Source organism: Phyllostomus discolor, chromosome 10 (assembly GCF_004126475.2).
Source record: "Phyllostomus discolor isolate MPI-MPIP mPhyDis1 chromosome 10, mPhyDis1.pri.v3, whole genome shotgun sequence".
Taxonomy (NCBI): Eukaryota; Metazoa; Chordata; class Mammalia; order Chiroptera; family Phyllostomidae; genus Phyllostomus; species Phyllostomus discolor.
This window is the reverse complement of record NC_040912.2, coordinates 6,449,829-6,467,844: the sequence shown is the minus strand read 5'-3', so window position 1 is coordinate 6,467,844 and position 18,016 is coordinate 6,449,829.

The window sequence follows — 18,016 nt, the reverse complement described above, 5'->3', positions numbered from 1 at the left end:
TACTGGTTCATCGAAATGAGTGGAAAGGATCAGGGTCATGGTCTCTACCGACTGCTCGGCACTTAGGGTGGGGGTCACTGGTCGTTGCAGCTGGTCCTGAGGTGGCCATGGCCTTGCCTTACATGGCTTTGCTGTTTCTCTGGGCCTGGAGCTGAAACACAATTGAAGCCTCGAGGTCACCTCCAGTTTGATAGAAACACTGTCTCTGTGGTCAGCAGACACCCCCCCCGCCCCCCCCACCCCACCCCCACAACCAAGGTTTGTCCCTGAGACGCTCTGTGCCTAAGATCACCTGATGCTGATCAGAACCTCATTGTCCAGAGGCCTTAGTGCTGAAGGGAGTGGACGTGTAAGGGAGAAGGAGGTCGCTGAGTCAGGCTGAGTTGGTTTCCCCATTTCCCTGGCCAAGGAATTTTCCTGGCTTCTTACCCTGCTGCCTCCATTCTAATGTTGCCATTCACATCCCCCCCCCCCCATAAGATTGTGGGTTTCTAAAAGAACCCCCTTTGGTTCATATCCACGTCTGCAGGGCCCAGGAGAGAGCCAGACACAGGCCAAACGCCCTTAAATATTCTCAGTCCTTCAGTCACTTTCTTAATTCACAGATACTTACTGCGTGCCTGTTATGTGCCAGGCGCTCTTCTAGTCGCTGAGGATAAAACCATGAACAACGCTAACAAAAATCCCTGTGCCCCAGGGAGGCAGATGAACAATACATGAATGAATAATGTGTGGTGACAAGCAGTAGGGAGTGAAATAAAACAAAGAATGGGGCGGGAGGGGAGGGGAGGAGTGCTAAGGAGTAAACTAAAGCAGGGAGCAGGGGTAGGAAGTGGAGGGACAGGCTTTCCTTTACCAGTCAGCTTGTCACTCGTGTGCTGACATTTGAGCAGTCTGCAAGGAAACGAGGAGAAAGCCACACAGCTATCGGGGTGAAACGTGAAGAGTCATATAAATATTTGCAGGAAAAGTAAATAGAAAAAGTCAACAAGACATTCCAGAATGTGGGAACTCCAGACCAAAAGCCTACATAGAATGCAGTCAGAAGGCTTGCGTGGGCAACAGGAACTGGACCGGTCTAACTGGAGTGACGGGACGAACAATGTCAGGGAAACCACCTGTATTTCGTATTACGGACGCCGGTGAACCACGGAAGGCTTCTGAGCGAGAGGCCACAAGATCAAAATAGCACCGCAGAAAGCTCAATCTCGTGCAGCAACCCGTGCAGGAAGCATTCATGGCAAGGGAAGGGGAGCAGTTGCGTCTCAGACACCTCGAGTCTGACATCACAGCGGGTTTTCACAAAGAACGTGCTCAGCGAACAGCTGGAAACATAGGCCTGGAGTGAAGAGATAGGTGAGGGCTCGAGATTTGGCAGGTGCAACGCGTCTAAACCCTGACAGCTGACGGTAATCATCTCCCAAGAATCGCAGGCCGTGTGAGCACTAAACAAATCTTGCTAGAATTTTACTTCTGGCCGGCAAACTGGTAGAACATTCCTCTTTGAAATTTCCCAAGCGTAGGCCAAGAATAGACAATCAAAGTCAGCAGTAACAAGAATTATATGCAGGACCTGACAGGGAGACACGCCAGCAAACTAAGTAGGAAAGAACCCCAGAAAGGTGGGACGCGGAGCGTCTTGAGAAGCTCAGACTCTCGAGAAATCTGGAAGAACGTGTATCATGCCAGATGCTTGAGGCCGGCGGGTGGATTTTTTGTCTAAACGTGAGCTGTGTGAAATGATGTAGACACCTTTCGAAAAGCAGGACGCCAATGGTTCCTCCTGTCTGGGAAAACACACAGCCCCTCACTCTTGACTTTTCCATCTTAACACTGATTGGAAATAACAAAGGTCATCTCTTGGCCATTGGGAATGACTTCTCATTTGGTCTTGTTGGTCATCCACCAACAGACAGGAAGGGGGACTGTGATCATTGAGTGGTGGGGCTTGTGAGCCACAGCGAGAAAAGTAGCAGGGAGCAACGGCAGCTTTACGAAAGATTCTTTTTTTTTAAGGATTTTATTTATTTATTTTTAGAGCAAGGGGCAGAGAGGGAAACAGAGAGGGAGAGAAACATTGATATGCAAGAGAAACATTGATTGGTTACTTCTCACACGCCCCCAACTGGGGGCCTGGCCCACAGCCCAGGCATGTCCCCTGACGAGGCATCAAACTGGCAACCTTTTGGTTGCAAGACAATGCTCAATCCACTGAGCCACACCAGCCAGGGCTGAAAGACTTTTGAATTCTAATAATGTCCTATAGCTGTGTGACAGAGGACATCTACCACTGAGAAAAAAAGAAAAGAAAAGATTGTTGAAGTAAAAAATGGTTCTCACTGACAAAAGCAAAGGGCCACGTTTTTCCTGGGGGGGTGTTGTGTGCCTATGATTAGCTGTTGGCTCCTGGGAAGGAAAGAGGCTAAAAGGAGGCAAGAGAGAGGCCTCCTTTCCTTGAAGTATCTTAGCCTCGGAATTCTTACATGTGTTGCTTACACAACCCCCAAAGAATGTTTCTAAAGCCCTGTAACTCCTCACATATTTTATGTTGTCACCTAAAAGTTTTCATCATAAGATAAGATGATGATGGATTGTAATTGGGATAAATATTTCAGGACAGGATTTGGTAAAATAGGTTTTAACTTCCCAGTGAATAAAACAGACCTAAGTCTTAAAGAAACCATGTAAAAGTTCTAGAAACCAGTTTTATCCAATGTTTTTCAAAAACATTGCTTTTCCTACAAGACATTTCAGTTTACTGTAAGAGAATCAGCATCACTAACTTACAATATTCAGCTGTTTCAAATCCAGAATAATTGGCCCACAAAGGCCAGTATTGCACTTCTGATGCCAAACTTCATGGGTAACAGATATCTGCACAAGATAGACAAAGAAGGGAAGTCCTGTGCATGTGAGGAAACTTGAATAATAATGAATCCAGGTGTTTTAGTTAGGGGAACTCAAGAGTTAACGACCTTAGCCTTAGTCCATAGGCTTAAGTGATTAATGTCCATGGAAAGCTGGAACTGCGGGAACTGGAATGTATGACCTATGTGACTCCGCTCCAGGAGGTCGACCAGTAATCCAACCTGGTGCCCCAGGGGGTCTGCAAGTGATGGAGCTGGAATGTGAGCCATTGAGTTTCCAGGAAGGAACAGCAGTGATGATGATAAAGAATTGTTGATCAACAGATAAAGAAGTGCTAGGAAAATCAAGGGAAACTCTTACCCGATGAACCTTTTCCCAAACCCCTTACCCTTCCTTTCTTTTCCTTATAAAAAGGTCAGCTTGAAATGAGATGTTAAGACAATTTGTGAGTGTACATAACCCACCATCTTCTCAGATTGCCCGAGTCCTAATCAAGCGCCTATAAAGATTCAGCCCTTGTCTCTACTTGTTGGTTCTGGTGGTGACAGGCAGCATGAACACCAACCTTTCTGGTTTCATCCTCACCGACTCAGTATTTCTTTCAAGTTTTTTATTTCCACATGCATTTATTATTTTTAAAGAATATTTCCCTACTCATCCTAAATAGCACTGTCACACATAACAAAAGTACCTAGTCCATATTAAAAGTTCTCACATATCCCCCGGATTCCTGTTTAGCTGCTTTATCCAACCCGGGATCTAATCCTGGGCCATATTGGATTTGTTGTTATATCCCTTAAGTCTCTTTTAATCTAGAACATACATCTTAAGAAGGGTGATATTGTCCCCAAGGGAGTAAAAATTGGCTCCTGGGGAAAGAAAAATATTTTTCCTCTTTTTATGTGTTGTGTAAAGTACAGATATCCATAGAGTATATAAACCTATACACAGCGTAGATGAAAGAGGGGCTCCTGTAACCAACCTAACAAAAATAGCCTCACGGGTGGTCATAGATTTCTAACTGGGGCCATTCACGGTGGGTGGTCATGCTCAGGCCTATAACTTCCTGAGAAAAACATTTATATTTGCCTTAAGCAAGCCCTGTCCATTGTTCTTGTGCATCAAGGTTAACACACCTTTAAAAGGCCTCTTTTTCACACCCTCTGGTCTAAAACCGCCCTCAAGAGAGCACATAATTTTGTTAACCATCCTCTAATCCAACCCCCCCCCATCTTGCTGTCTCCCACCTTCATATACTCTTATTTATGTTCCCTCCTTAATTTCAAATGCATGAAAGAAATTGTGAAACTGTCATTCTCTGGAGCACTGGATATCTCGCTTCTTGGCAATGTTGTCAGTTTGATTCAAAGAAACTCTTACAAAAATTCTCTACAGGTTGGATGTTTTTGTCATCGACAACAGTGGAACTGTGATATTAAATTTTCATGGTGGGTGCCATGACCAGTATGGTTCAGTTGGTTGGGCATCATCCTGAACAATGAAAGGTCACAGGTTCTATTCCCAGCCAGGGCACATGCCTGGGTTGCGGGTTCAGTCCCAGTTGGGGTATGTACAAGAGGCAACTGATCTATGTTTCTCACATCACTGTTTCTCTCCCTTCCTTCCACTTCCCCTGTCTGTACAAATAAATAAATAAAATCTTTTTAAAATTTTTTCATAGTGGGGAAACAATTAGGAAAAAAAGGTCTAAAAATGTTCCTAGGATGGGGGGATAGGCAACAATGAAAACAGAGCGGCAATAATGAAAAAAGAGTTTGAGAAATACTGATCTAGAACAATCTCTCCTTCTTGACACTGATGGATTGATTGATGAGGCCCCCAAACCAATATTTCAGTGTATTCCCTTATTTGATTCAAAGAGAAGGTTTTCATAACCTAAGGCAATACCCTATTGTACAATCTGGGTTGAGTGAGACTTGGGAGAATGCTGCCCAAATACCTCCTTCAAGAAAGGACTGGCTGCCCAGGGGGGAGGAATGTGGCTAGCTGAGATTCCTCAGGGTCTTCCCTTAGCTTTCCAGCAAAGGTTACATTCATTTCAAGACAACTCCGGCCAATGACTGAGTAAGGCTGGTGTACAAGGGCCTGGCTATTTCCACCCAACACAAAACTCTAAGTGGAAACCTGGGCTCTGGAGCTCCCTCATGGATCCTTGTTGGGTAATAATACTGGGCAGGCTTCTGCAAGGATTACATTACAATAGCATACAAGGTGCATAGCGTGAGCATACAGTAAGTGCTTAATAAATGGCAGCTATTACTTCAAGGATGGTCTGGTGACTTGCAGAGGAGTGAAAGCATGTGGAGATCTTAGATCTGCTGGGTTTTGGGAGGATCACACAAGACAAATGCTGCTTCAGGCAAGGCTAGAACTCACGGCACCATCACTTTATGCCCCTGAAAACCCAAGTTCTCCATGTCCTTGAGCTGCAAAGAGTAGGAGGGAAAAATCAAATCAATTAGCTTCCCATTGATGAATGCTGTCACCAGCTGCAGGCAAAGGCAGCAGTCAATACGAAACTCTGCTCCACGTGGCTATTGCAGTTCAGTACTTCCTGGGGGCAGATGCCTCCTTCATGCCTCAGAGAGCTGGAGTCAATCTGGGAATCATGGAGGCGAATAACACTCAGAAGGCTGGAGAAAGGTCACTCCTGTTCTACCATAACTTGATTCTCTCCTCCTCCTGCTCTCTTACACCGACACGTGACTTAAGGGTCATGAATACACTTCCTGGGCAGAATGCACTAGGGCCTGAATTAGTCAAGACTCTGTGGTTGCAAGAAGCAGAAAACCCAAGACAAACCAGCTAGAAACAAGCAAACAAATGGACAGGTAATTAAACAAATATTTTTAAAAAGAAGGAAGGATGGAAAGAAATAAGGTTATTGTTTATTGGCTTGTTGTTTATTTGGCTCATGCAATGGGAAGTCCAGGGAGAGTAGAACCCAGGGATTGCAGGGACTTGGCCGTGCAGTCAGGGCTATCGTCTATGTATCTATCTATTCACCCACCTATCTACCCCTCTCTCTAGCTCTGTGCACCATTTGCATCCTCTCCTGCTGCAGGTGGGCGGGCGCGACCTTGCTGTGGAGAGGAAGTAGAGCGTGGTTCAGATAACTCCTGGTGTCTCAGTCTAGTGACATCAGCTTCCTTCTCCTAAAGCCTGGCACAAAGTTCTGGTGGTGGTGGGGGTGGGGGGGTACGGGGGTGCAATGGGGACTGCAAATGAGCTCAGCTTGATGCACAAACACATTTCTAGTGAATCACTGTGGCCAAGCAGATGGAGACAAAGATTGACCAAGTCCAGATCTTATGCTCAGCCCTGTGGACTGGAGACTGGCTTGGCAGCCCATTAAAGCTACAAGGAAGAAGGGGTGGATCATTCTCCCCGATGGAATGCCGTGTTGCACCAGAGGAAGATGGGAAAGGAGATGCTGAACAGACACAGTGGACAGGTATTCACTCCAGAGCCTTTGTGTCTGAAGGTCTGGCTTTGTTTTCCAATGAAAACAGAGAGTGTCTCTGAAAGCAGAGAAGACATTTACAGTTGCAAAGGAAAAATTCTGTTGACAGAAGGAATAAAAAGTGTGCAGAAGGAAGTTGCTGAGTGAATAACCCTGTCATTGAAGCTCTTTGGGAGAACGTGTCATGTTTGTGACTTCAGATATTTAATCTCCGGGAGTATGACCCTCATATGGACCACCACCCTTGAACCCCAGACTCTAACCCTCAGGGAACAAGAGTGGCCCCTACCTTGCAGGGCTTCTGTGGGAATTAGATGAGCTAATGCAAGTAAAACACATAGGTCAGAGCCTGATGCACAGAAAGCTGTTTTTTATCAACAAAAAATATCATTTGGGTATATTCATGTAGCACCTATATCCCCAGGACAGACTGAGGGGTCTTGGCTGCAAATACCTGCAACGCTCTCCTTAGGGTTCTTTTTCTGAACCAGGGAGACCTGTTCAGAGTTCACGTGCGGGAAAATCAACTCTCAACTGACAGGAGCTCAGCCCTCAGTGGGACCACTCTGAGTTCCCCACGTGACTGCATTCCAGCTGACGCGTTGAGAACATGCCCTTTTTTGGGCTGTCTTGCCTTCCCGGGTTTTACTACTCTCACTCCCTTACCGGTGTTTCCTGGAATCATCTCCTAAATAAACAACTTGCACTTGAATCCTTGTCTCGGGATCTGCCTCTGGGGGACCAAAAGCAGGACAATAAATTTGCCAACAAATCTGTGAAAGAAAACACCAGAACGTTCACCTTTGTTGTCCTATGATGGGGAGACTGTAAATGACTGTTCTTGTTGTGATCTACATTTAACACATTTTTCACAGCTACAAGCATGGATAGCCACTCACTGGTTATTGAAATGGTCTCAAATCTTAAATCTAATTTTTAGCCTCTGCAGGATCTGAGTCCCTTTTCCTTCTACCTACCCGTGGTAACTTCACGCACCTAATCAACAAGTCTCCTGACCTTTGCACCTGCTCAGTCCATTCCTAGCTCCATGCCTTTACTCATATTTATTTACCCAGCACTCTGTATTAATCTTTCCCCTTCCGCAAGGCCTCCCTGATTCGCTGCAGCTCACGACGTCACTGTACGTCCATTTCTTCTGTGTATCATTTAATGAACATTCTCAGTTCTTCCCAGGCCCGCATCATCTTAGAGAGCTACATGTAAACCACCACTCCGGTCTGGGTCTCTCAACTTCCTAGAACATTTGGACCGGCAGTAGAAATATTTTCAACGCCCCCCAAATGGTATTAGACCAATTCAAGATAAAACACCCCCCACCCCAAATTACTGACGATATCCGAGCTGCATCTGCCGTCCGCCTTTAACAAAGGGTCTTTTTAACAGGACTGCAGCCATGGGGGGAGAAGAGAGGAGAAACAGAAGCTGGCTCTGATGCCCTCATTCCAACCATCCATAAATGATCTTTTCATGAGGACGGAGCTGATAAGGAGAGAAGGAAAGACAAAAAGCATTCTTGACTTGGGAATGGAATAGCCGCTCCCCCTCTGTGTCTGATTCAGTTACTCAGAATGGCTTTCTCAAGGCTGTGCCTCGTGTGAGTTATGAGCCTCTCTTTCTCTCCCTCCCCTCCCCCCTCCCCCCAAGCTCCCTTCTACAGACAAGACGCAGCTGCCAGGGCCTCCGGAGATTTCCCAGCAGTCTACCATGGTGAAATAAAATACCATGTTATGCTGGAAAACTCGCCGGCCTTTTCTTCACATGGGCTGGGCTATCTCATGGCCAGGATAAAGGATCCCAGGCCTGAGCACTTACGACTCCTCCTGAGACTTGCGGCATAATCTTCCGGACTGCCCTCCATCTTTTTGTGTTCCAGCTTCCCAGCAGGCTGGTGGTGATAGTTACCTTCCAAAGCAATTCGATGTGCCTGTGGGATACATGTACCCTCTACCTTCCCGAAGTAGCGCCCTGAAGGAGGGCATTTGCTTACCACTACAGCAATTATTTTACTTCCAAGGAGAGGGTCTGTGGCCCTGATGCCATGGATGATTTGGGACTATGACAGGTTTCTGATCTTCGCTATTTGCATCTTTTGTGTCATTACCACCAGAAGAATTGCAGTGTATGAAAGGGCTGAGGTTTGCACATAACACTTGGTTCAACGGCTTGTGAAGGTGCAACCTCAGCTGTAGCTGCCCCAGAGGAAAGGGAGTCCGAGAAAGCAGGTCTATAACCCCTTGTGGGGACTTGGCGTACACTGGTGAAGCGATGGGAAGGTCTGGAACTGGAGGTGACCTCTCGTGAAGCAGCTTAAGCTTGATTAGAGACCCAGTCTGAAAGTAAACAGTGGTGCTTCATTCACCCTCACAGCCCTGCGTTCAGTCTGTAAACGATAGGGTAGGCTTGAAATCCCAGGAAAGCCTCGGGCGAGCCCGTAGCAGAGGAGAAAGAGGAATGCGAGAAGTGACCGAGTTCTCGCTGATGAGAGTGGCCCTCCGAGGGTCAGCAGACGGCCCTCTCTGCACATTCCTTTCTCCCTCTCCCATTTCACCCCAGTCGTTAGCCAGCAAATAGGGTAAGACCCCCTTCCTGGTGAGTGTACCTTGTGTTCAGCAATCTTTCTACACCAGAATCATCAGACGCCAGGAATGGCATTTCTTTCCGACCTCCGTGTGGATATTCCTGGGAGACGAGGCGGGGAGGGATCCAATAGTGACGCGAATGTCCGTGGATGCGTGCAACCGGATAAACCGGCCGTGTTGGGGGCACACACACAAAACCTGACAGTGCTCCCCCCTAACAACTGAGGGGCAAAGGTGGAGTCTTGATTACTTTTCTATCTTTTTTTTTTTTGTAAGAGATGCTCCATCTATATATTGACAGTTGGGCTGAATGATTACATTGAAAACATCCAGGCCCATTTTGAAGACTATAACCTGGTAAAAAGTGACCAAATGCAATAGGTGTAAAGACTATACCTTGAACCACTTCTCTGCTTTTATGTTGTGAAGTTAAAATGCTTTCCGAGCGTAACTCACCTGTTTTTACAAGTTGTTGCGGTCCGTGGCGCGAGGGCGGTGGCGATCGCCACGACCGTTCCGTTGCACAGATGCGGCTGAAGTGTGAGCCCGGCCCAGCAGGAGCTGGTGGGTCCGAGTCAGAACAGGATGGCGTGAGCCCGGGACCAGAGGGCAGAAATGCAGTCCAGAGACCACCTGGCCGCTCCTTTTCTACCTCCTTGCCCTTCCGACACTACGACAACTTGGGAAGCCCTGGCGTCGCACCCGGGTCCGATAGAAGAAACTGTCCCCTGCCCCTCGGAGGGGCGCAGCAAGAAAACAAATCCCTGGACTCAGCAGGGCGGGGACTCTGTCTAGTTCTCCCCCGTGTGCTCGTCTCTGCCCTGCACCCCAGTCCCTACCTACCTGAGCACTCGCCAGGGCTCTGGTCAACTCAGGTCGAATGAAAAAACAAACAAAGGAATGAGTACCTTGTGACTCCCATTTCAGTGTTTGAACCATTAAATCAATATTTCTTAAAATGGTGCCGTCAGCCCTTTAGAGGGGAGAACAGCTGCCTCGTGTCACTGACGTGCCAGAACAGAGATGAGAATCTCTCCAGGTTGACCAGACCATACGCATTTGTTCCCCGTGGGGCCTTCTTCTCATAAAGCTGATATCTAAGTAAATAAATAAACTCGAACACCAAATGTGAGGAAGGGCCTTCACCCTGTGACGGAGTGAGAACCTTATAAAACAGCATGTCCGCGGGGCTGCGTGCTTTTAAACCCACTGTCTCATTTGATCCTTACAACAACCTACTGAAGTGGGCGTTTTTTGTGGTTCCTTTTGATCGATGTGGAAACCGAGACTTAGAAAAGTTAAGTAACTTGCCCAGGATCACTCGGCCTGAAAATGAGGATTTAAAGCCAAAACTGTCTGCATCCAGAGCCCGGTATTTTATTGCCTCTCTCTGGTTCTTGCTTCCACGCGGGCTCTTGACCTTCTCTTCCCCCCTTCTCTTTTCTCCCAGCTTCTGTATCCCTCTTCTCCCTCCTTTCCCCCAGCACCCACCTTCTACCACACGTGTTTGTCTGTGAATAGCTTTTTCCACATTCTCCAAGGGCCCATGGTTCAGAAAAGTTTCATCGCAAGGCAGACTTGCCAGGCCCAGATTTAAAAGCCAAGCGGGGAGCCTGATATCCCAGCCACCGGGCCACTGCCTGAGGTCACTGCCAGCCACCGTGCACCACGCAGACTCAAAGGTTCCGCCGGGCCTGGGGCTGTCTGCGCAGTTGGTCACTTGGATTTGAAAACCACAATTATTCATTTTAGTGGCAGACCATATGCATGTGTTCCCCGTGGGGCCTTTTTGTTTAGAAATGGCTGCCCCTTAGATTTTGTTGACTAGTTTGCATAAACATGTACTATCTGTACAAATAATTTACGTCAGAGAGTTGCTTGGGCTCCTCTGCAGAAACCCTCTGCATGCTCCAGAAATGGTGGCGATCAGGCTATCCGAGGGGCAGCTGCCCTTCTCCCTGTGGTTCAACGCATACATGCACACTCCTGAAGACTGACATTTCGAGTAAGGACTCTGCACAAAACACATGCTGAGGGGTTTACATGCATTATCTTATGTAACCAAGGCTAATGGGGGTGAAACAGTGGCCCGATGGTCAGTGACTAGGCCACAGCAGAGCCAGCTGTCCAATCAGGATGGACCACGAGTGGGGGCAAAAGCTCTCGACTCTTATGCTTGCGGGGACAAGCGCTTGGCCCTTCCTGCAAAGGACAAAGACAAACACAGCCCAGCCAGCAACTCGGAATCCAGTAGCAAGGATTTTTTTATATCTAATAAAAAAGGACAGAATGCAACCCAATGCTGCTACCCTCTCGGTCCAACAGATAAGGGTAGTAGCAATGATTTCTTCAAAAGAGCAAACCTTGACTTTGCGTGTGATGTTTTTCCAAAGAGCTTGGAGAACAGCGGAAACCGCAGCGCCCGCTCTGAGATGGGCAGCCTTCCAAACATCACAACGACTTCTGTGGAAAAGCAGAGCGAAGGTTGAGGGGGGGAAGAGTCCAGGAAGTCAGTGGCCGGGTGGGTTTCCAACTGGGTATGTGCATCTGGAGATAAGGAGTCGGAGGGCCGCGCGAAGATGAATGACCCGCATGGCCGTCACCCCCTGGAAACCGGAGCAGCCGCCGCCACCATCGGAACAGCGGAGAGGCCGAGGAGTCAAGAATTCACCACTAACACCAGAGGGCCCTGGAAGGCTGAGACCTTCCCCTGGTTTATTTAGTTTTGCTATAAATCATTTGCTTAATAAACTGTTGTCCGTAGGATAGGCCATTCTACATTCATGGATGGTGATGATAGGGTTGGGAGGGAAAACTCAAAGTTTGTATACCAGAGAAAAAAATCTCCGCAACTGTTTCCTTCAGATATCTGACTGCGTGTGGGACACCAGTGGTTCTAACTCCAGCTGTTTTTAATGGACTCTGAATCCAGTCAAACTGGCCATGGTGTGGTCTCCTCCACCAAAATTCTACTTTTCATGTCCATCTATTTTAGCTTTAAAACGTATTGGATATTTGGGAAGAATGCAGAACTGGGGAGTTCAGTAGCTTGGTGGGAGAGCCCTAGAACTTGACCCTCTTCAATATGCGTTCATCAAAGACACTGTTTTTCCGATAGGAGGACATGGATTCCGCCAATTCAGCTCTGCCTGCAACCAGGCCTCTTCGTTCGGGTGCTGCACGAAACGGGAAAAAGCTATCATGCTTTCTCAGAAAAAGAAGTCTGTTTGGACTACATTTGCCCTTTAAGGGTTATTTGATTACATTTATCTTTCTCCAAAAAGTCTTGCCAGAACTTGCAAAGTCCTAACAGCACTTGGTGTGGCGTGGTCAGGCAACAGCAAGTAGGAGATGAGGGAACACCAAGTCGTGACCTTGAAAAGTATTAACATCCATTCCAGCGCATTCCAAGCACATAAAGAATAAACTTAGCAGGGAACGGCATTCCATGGGATCTGAGTGAAAGGAACACTGTATGTCGCTCTTCCACGCGGGGAAAGAGAGCAGACATGGTAGGCCCAAATGAAGTGCCCGAGGAAGGTCCGTGAGAGAGAAAGGCACACACACACCACATAGATACTTTTCAGAAGGACATGCCTTGCAATTTGAGCATTTTTGAGCTTGCAATGGAATTTTAAAGCCATCCAGAAACAACAGATGTTTGAACCCAAATCATCCAACTTCTGATGCCAAAATTAGGGCTCTGCAGAGGAACGTTAGACTTGTAACATCTGAGGAACAACTTCAGTAACTCTTCCCCCGGCAAACAGTTGAAGGAGATTGATTTCGTGGCTGCCTGACCTATCCTTTTATCTGTGCCCGTTTGTATTCTGAGCGATAAAAATTTCTGTCAAGTGGAAATATTAATAACTAAAAAGCAGTTGCTTTTCTAGGTCTGACTTCAATCTCCTTCCCCTCCCCTTCGAGTACTCTATCTCTAAATTGAATTATGAAATCAGGAGGAGGGCCCTTCTGAGCATGATTTATCCCCAGATTCTTACATATGAAACCCAGTAACAGGTTATGGTTGAACCTACACAGCATGGAATTATCTAGCCGATTTAATAACTGTAAGCAGCAGGCCAGATATTTCAAGCAAGCAAACAAAACCCAGCTAACACCAATTCCCACCAGCAAATAAACTCAACTTCACAAGCTCCAGGTTAAATAAGTAACAGATAAACGGCAATCACAATCTTGGCTGTATTTGGTTTAGAAGGTATAGCAAGGTTGTCGCTTAATGTTATAACAAGGTGGTTATTTTTCTTATTTGCTTGTCAGATTAACTATCCACCTCCACCCCCCTGCCCACCCTGTCTCTCTGTTAAACAAGTGAATGCAACTCAGGCATCGAAGCACTTTATTCAGTTTTCGAAGAAACTTCTTGTACATCTCATCCACCAAATAAACTTCTCAGCAAGGTAGCAAGGTTTATTGGCTGTTAGCGTTAAAGTATTTCTCAACAAAACAAACAAACAAACAAGCAAACTGTAACCAAAGACACTGAAGTTGAGAACGGGCTGACAGTGACCAGAGGAGAGAGGGGAGGAAATATCAGGGGAAAGGGTGAAGGGGTGTGTGGAAACAGGAGGGAGGTGGGGAGGGCTGGGGGAGTGGGCTGGGGTGGGGGGAAGGCAGAAAACTGTACTTGAATAACAATTAAAAATTTTTTTAAAAGTCAAAAAAGCGAAAACAAACAAACAAAAAGTGTTTCTTATTTCAGCACAGGAATACTGTCTAACAGCGCCTGCGAGGAGAAAGCGGCTATACGGTCATGGTTTTAGAAGGAAGCCAGGAACTCACACTGTAACTGCGTTTTAAAAATAGCAGAGCAGCTATGATTATAATTTAGCTCTCCAGCACGTAAGCGTGGTATGAACAGGAAATGGGAGTGCATCTTCTGAGCCTGATAAGACGCTCTAATGTAAGACATATGCTCCGGTTCTTGGCTGAAGAGCCAGGCCCAGCCAGAAAGAAGAAAGGCATGTATGTTTAGGTTTAACCCAGAGAGCAAACTTACCAACCTTGGGAGATTTTTTTGAATCTCTGTTGAATTAAGTGATGAAGTCAAGAGATGTATAGCATAGATTTAAAGATGGAAGGACTACCTTTATTGGAGAAATTAAAATTGGAAATAGTTCCCAGAGGAAAATGAGTTAAGTGAACCCTGCATCTCAAGGCTGTGCCACCTCAGGGCAGCCCCCACGGGGCAGAGCCACCCCAGGGGGATCAGTGATGACCGAGGGGACGTTCCTGACTGGAGACTGGCCATCGTCCACAAAACGCCAGACTTGAATTCACTAAGGATCCTGTGTTTTGAGAGCATTCTACAACATCAATACTTATTATAATTCTGCTTATGACAGACAGAGATGAGACAAAACTCCCTCGAGTTTCCCCTCGTGTTTAAGGAAGGAGCTGGTGGTCGATTCGTCTCCAGATCAGTGTGTAGGGAAAGCGTGGCCGAGCAACGTGGCTCAGCAGCAGGTACGCGACGGTATCACGTCGCCTGGTTTTGCTCTGTAGCCCACATTAGGGACCACGAAGTTTGAAACAGTAATATATTGAGTGCTGTTGGTGACAAAGGTGAGCTAATATCATTGAAGGTCCTTTGTGAGATTTAAAGAGCATTGTAACTTAGTGGTAAATTTTTATACTCATTCGTGTCGAGAGCTCAGAAAAGTTCACTAACTTGCCTACCATCCTATGGCTAGTAAGTGGTCAGGCCAGAATCAAAGCCCGGCTGATCCTACTCTGGACTGTAGGCTGTGAATCGTTACGATGGGACTTGGGTTATTGATCACCTGAAATACAACGCCCCTCCGCCGCTTGATGATGTCATGTGTGAATATCTCGTGAATACGGACCATCAACCTGGCACTGAGATGGAAAACTGTAATTCCAGCAGCAGTCACATTCTAAGAGGAAAAAAATTATGCCACCTTCACCCATGTTCAACCTTATTTTATTATTTTTTTAATTTTTAAAATTAAACTTTTATTTTTTAATTAAAATGTTGTTTCTTTAAAAATCTCATATATTTAATATTTATACTATAAGGTTTTTACCTTATTTTATTTAAGCCCTTTTTTTGGAGAAGTGGTTAATTCCAGGGCTGGAGCAGGGGCCATGTAAGGTGAGTTTGGAACATCTGATGATGCGGAAAAAAGTAGGGATGTTTTCAAACAAGCAAACAAAAAATACAGTGATATCATGTCAAAAAGACATCAGGGCCAACCAGAAAGAGCTCCCAGTGGCCAAAGCTGGTATTATTTGAGAAATAAATAACAATTGCATTGGATTATAACCCATAGAGTAAAATAAAATGTCCATGTATCACAATGATATTAACAAATTTGTAATTGAATTTAAAAATAAATGAGGAAAAAGAGACAGTCTATCTTACACAAAATTTGCAATTAATAAATGTGGAAGAAATGAGGAATACAGAACACTGAAAATAAGCCACAGGAATATTTGTTACAGGCAAGATGCATTGATGGATGATAAAATCAGTGGAATAGGAACAGGATATTTTCACAGTCTCAAAGTGTCTTCCCAAAATATTTATTAACTATAAAAGTACAAGTAGTCATATTGGAGTAGAGGAACCTGGCAATAGCATCTTAACCAAGTGATGGGTGTTAACATTACTAGTAATGAGATACCAACATTGTGAACTTCTGGGACTAGGATGTCCCAAGGAGGACACGACACTTCTGTGTATTCTGGTTAAATATATATATATACACTCAATTTAATCACGAGAAAACAGGGGTCAGAGCAAAACCGAAGCACATTCTACACGGACTTGACCAGCACTCTTCAAAAGTGGCCAAGTCTTAAAGACTAAAGAATGGTCCGCATTGCCAGAGACCAAGGAGACCTGACAATTAGATGCAATGCAAGACTTGGAAGGGAAGATGGAAAAGGTTGTTAGCAGAAGCAGAGGGACCCAAATAAAGTCTGCAGACTAGTCAATAATGGTATTATACCAATGATAATTTGCTAGTTTTGATCTTTATATCATGGTCATGTTAAGTATTGATATTCGGGGGAGCTGGGTCAAGAACTGTTGCATTTTTGCAACTTTTCTAGGAATCTAAAATGATTTCAAAGTAAAAAGTTAAAAACAAAAAGCTCTGATTCTGCCTTGTTTTAAGTGATTGTTTAAACAATCTGTTCCAATATTTCTCCTGACTCGGTCATTTGAATAGCAATTTCAGGATTCTCGCCTACCTGGTCAACATTTACTGGTTTCTCACACTGTTTTACAGGGACAGATTCGAGGACAACGGAGTGAATGACTCAAGGTCACAGAACAAACAAATGGCCACACCAGGACTCATCCTTAGGCAGTCTGATGCAGAATTTGTCTTACCTTCTTCATCCTTAATCCCTCCTGTACCCAATGTTACTATCACCTACCATTGTTTTCTGACTAGTTTCCTTAATAATGGCCCTGTTAATTTTAAACTTAAAAAAGAGCAGTCATTCAACAAGTAGTTAGCTGTGTTATAATAAGGCCATCAGGGTGCGGATTTTTGTTCCATCCACTGACATACCACAAGCTTATTGAACAGCGCCTGGCACCCAGAAGGTACTCAAAAAACATGTATTGAATGAATGAATTTGAAACTTTACATCACAACTATAAAAGAAAACCAGTATCACTTGCCAGAAATAGAAAATAATCTTCAAAATTAATACCATGGAAACAATACGCTATTATTAAATGCTTTTGCTTCCTGAGTGCTCTGGGGCTCCCTATGTCAACACATAAAAAGTAATGCAAGTGTTAGAAGATATAAAAAAGGATATCAGTTACATCCTCCTTGATTTAATGAGAAGGACTCAAAGAGAATAATTCTGCAAGTGAATCGGTTTTATTTAAAGTCGTATCAGCATGCCACCTAAAATCGTCGCACAAAGGGCCAGCATGAAGGGCGGTTCTTCGGGGAGCCGACCAGCAGCAGGGGGCTCACAGGAAATGAGAGAGCTCGGTGCCTCCCCGTCTCCCTCACTCCTTAAATGTCGTCTGGACTCTTCCATAGTCTTCTGCCTCCGCTGGCTTCCTCCCATTGCTGTCTCCAAACCCTTGGGGAATTCTGTGTAGTCTCTGTAGTGCTCCTTTGGGGATAGCACTTAAAACATAAATTCATCACAATTTTTTTTCTAAGCCTGTCTCCCTCCCTAAAATTATAATTATGTAGGACATCGGGGAGTGGAGTGTGTCATGGTTGGTTTATATCTCCAGGGCTCTTGCCAGCATCTCACAAAATGCCAGCCCCATAATAAATGGTTGAAATGTTAAATCAAGGAAAGTACAGAAGTTAGAGGAAAAGAAAGGACTGTGTGGTTTTCTCCTGTCCTTGCAGCCACGATTTTGTCAGCACCGGTGTTTGAAAAGCTTATTCTTGAGATCTTTCGTTCGAGCTTCCCAAACAACCTGGCGGAGAGGGCTCACCGTGAAGATGAACAAGCCAGTGGCCGCCCCTTCCTTCAAAATCTCTCGGAATGAATTTGCTTCCTAGAGCAATGATGACAGCGCACCCCTCCTTTGTGGAATAGTAAGTGTGAAAACCTGGACTGGCGCCTTCCTGGTAGATGTCGCAGCCACTTTTCCGTGGCTTGCCCATCAAGTGGGGGCGGGGCTCAGGCCACGCGTCTGTACGTGAGTGATGAGCTCTGCTGTGCACACGAAGGGCGATGGGTCGATGCAGCTTCTAGGGCAAGAAGGTGTAAGGTGGCAAAGAAAACACACTACAGAACATTTGTACTAGGAGCCAGAAATGAAACCTTCCCTGGACATCTCTTGGGATGGTTTACAATGGTTTCTGAGGAGCATGTTATTATGTGTAGATAGAAACCAGCCAGCTGAGTATTGCCTTGGAGGCTGGGATTCAATAAATGAGTACAAGTTCTGACACAGAGGTGCATGACCAGCATCCCTGAGCTAAAATAATATCTACCTTATGAAATGATTATGCAGAAATCAATAGCTTTTATATACATGAAAAAATGCTTAGGATATATAATGGAAGAAAATTTGTTGACAATAAGC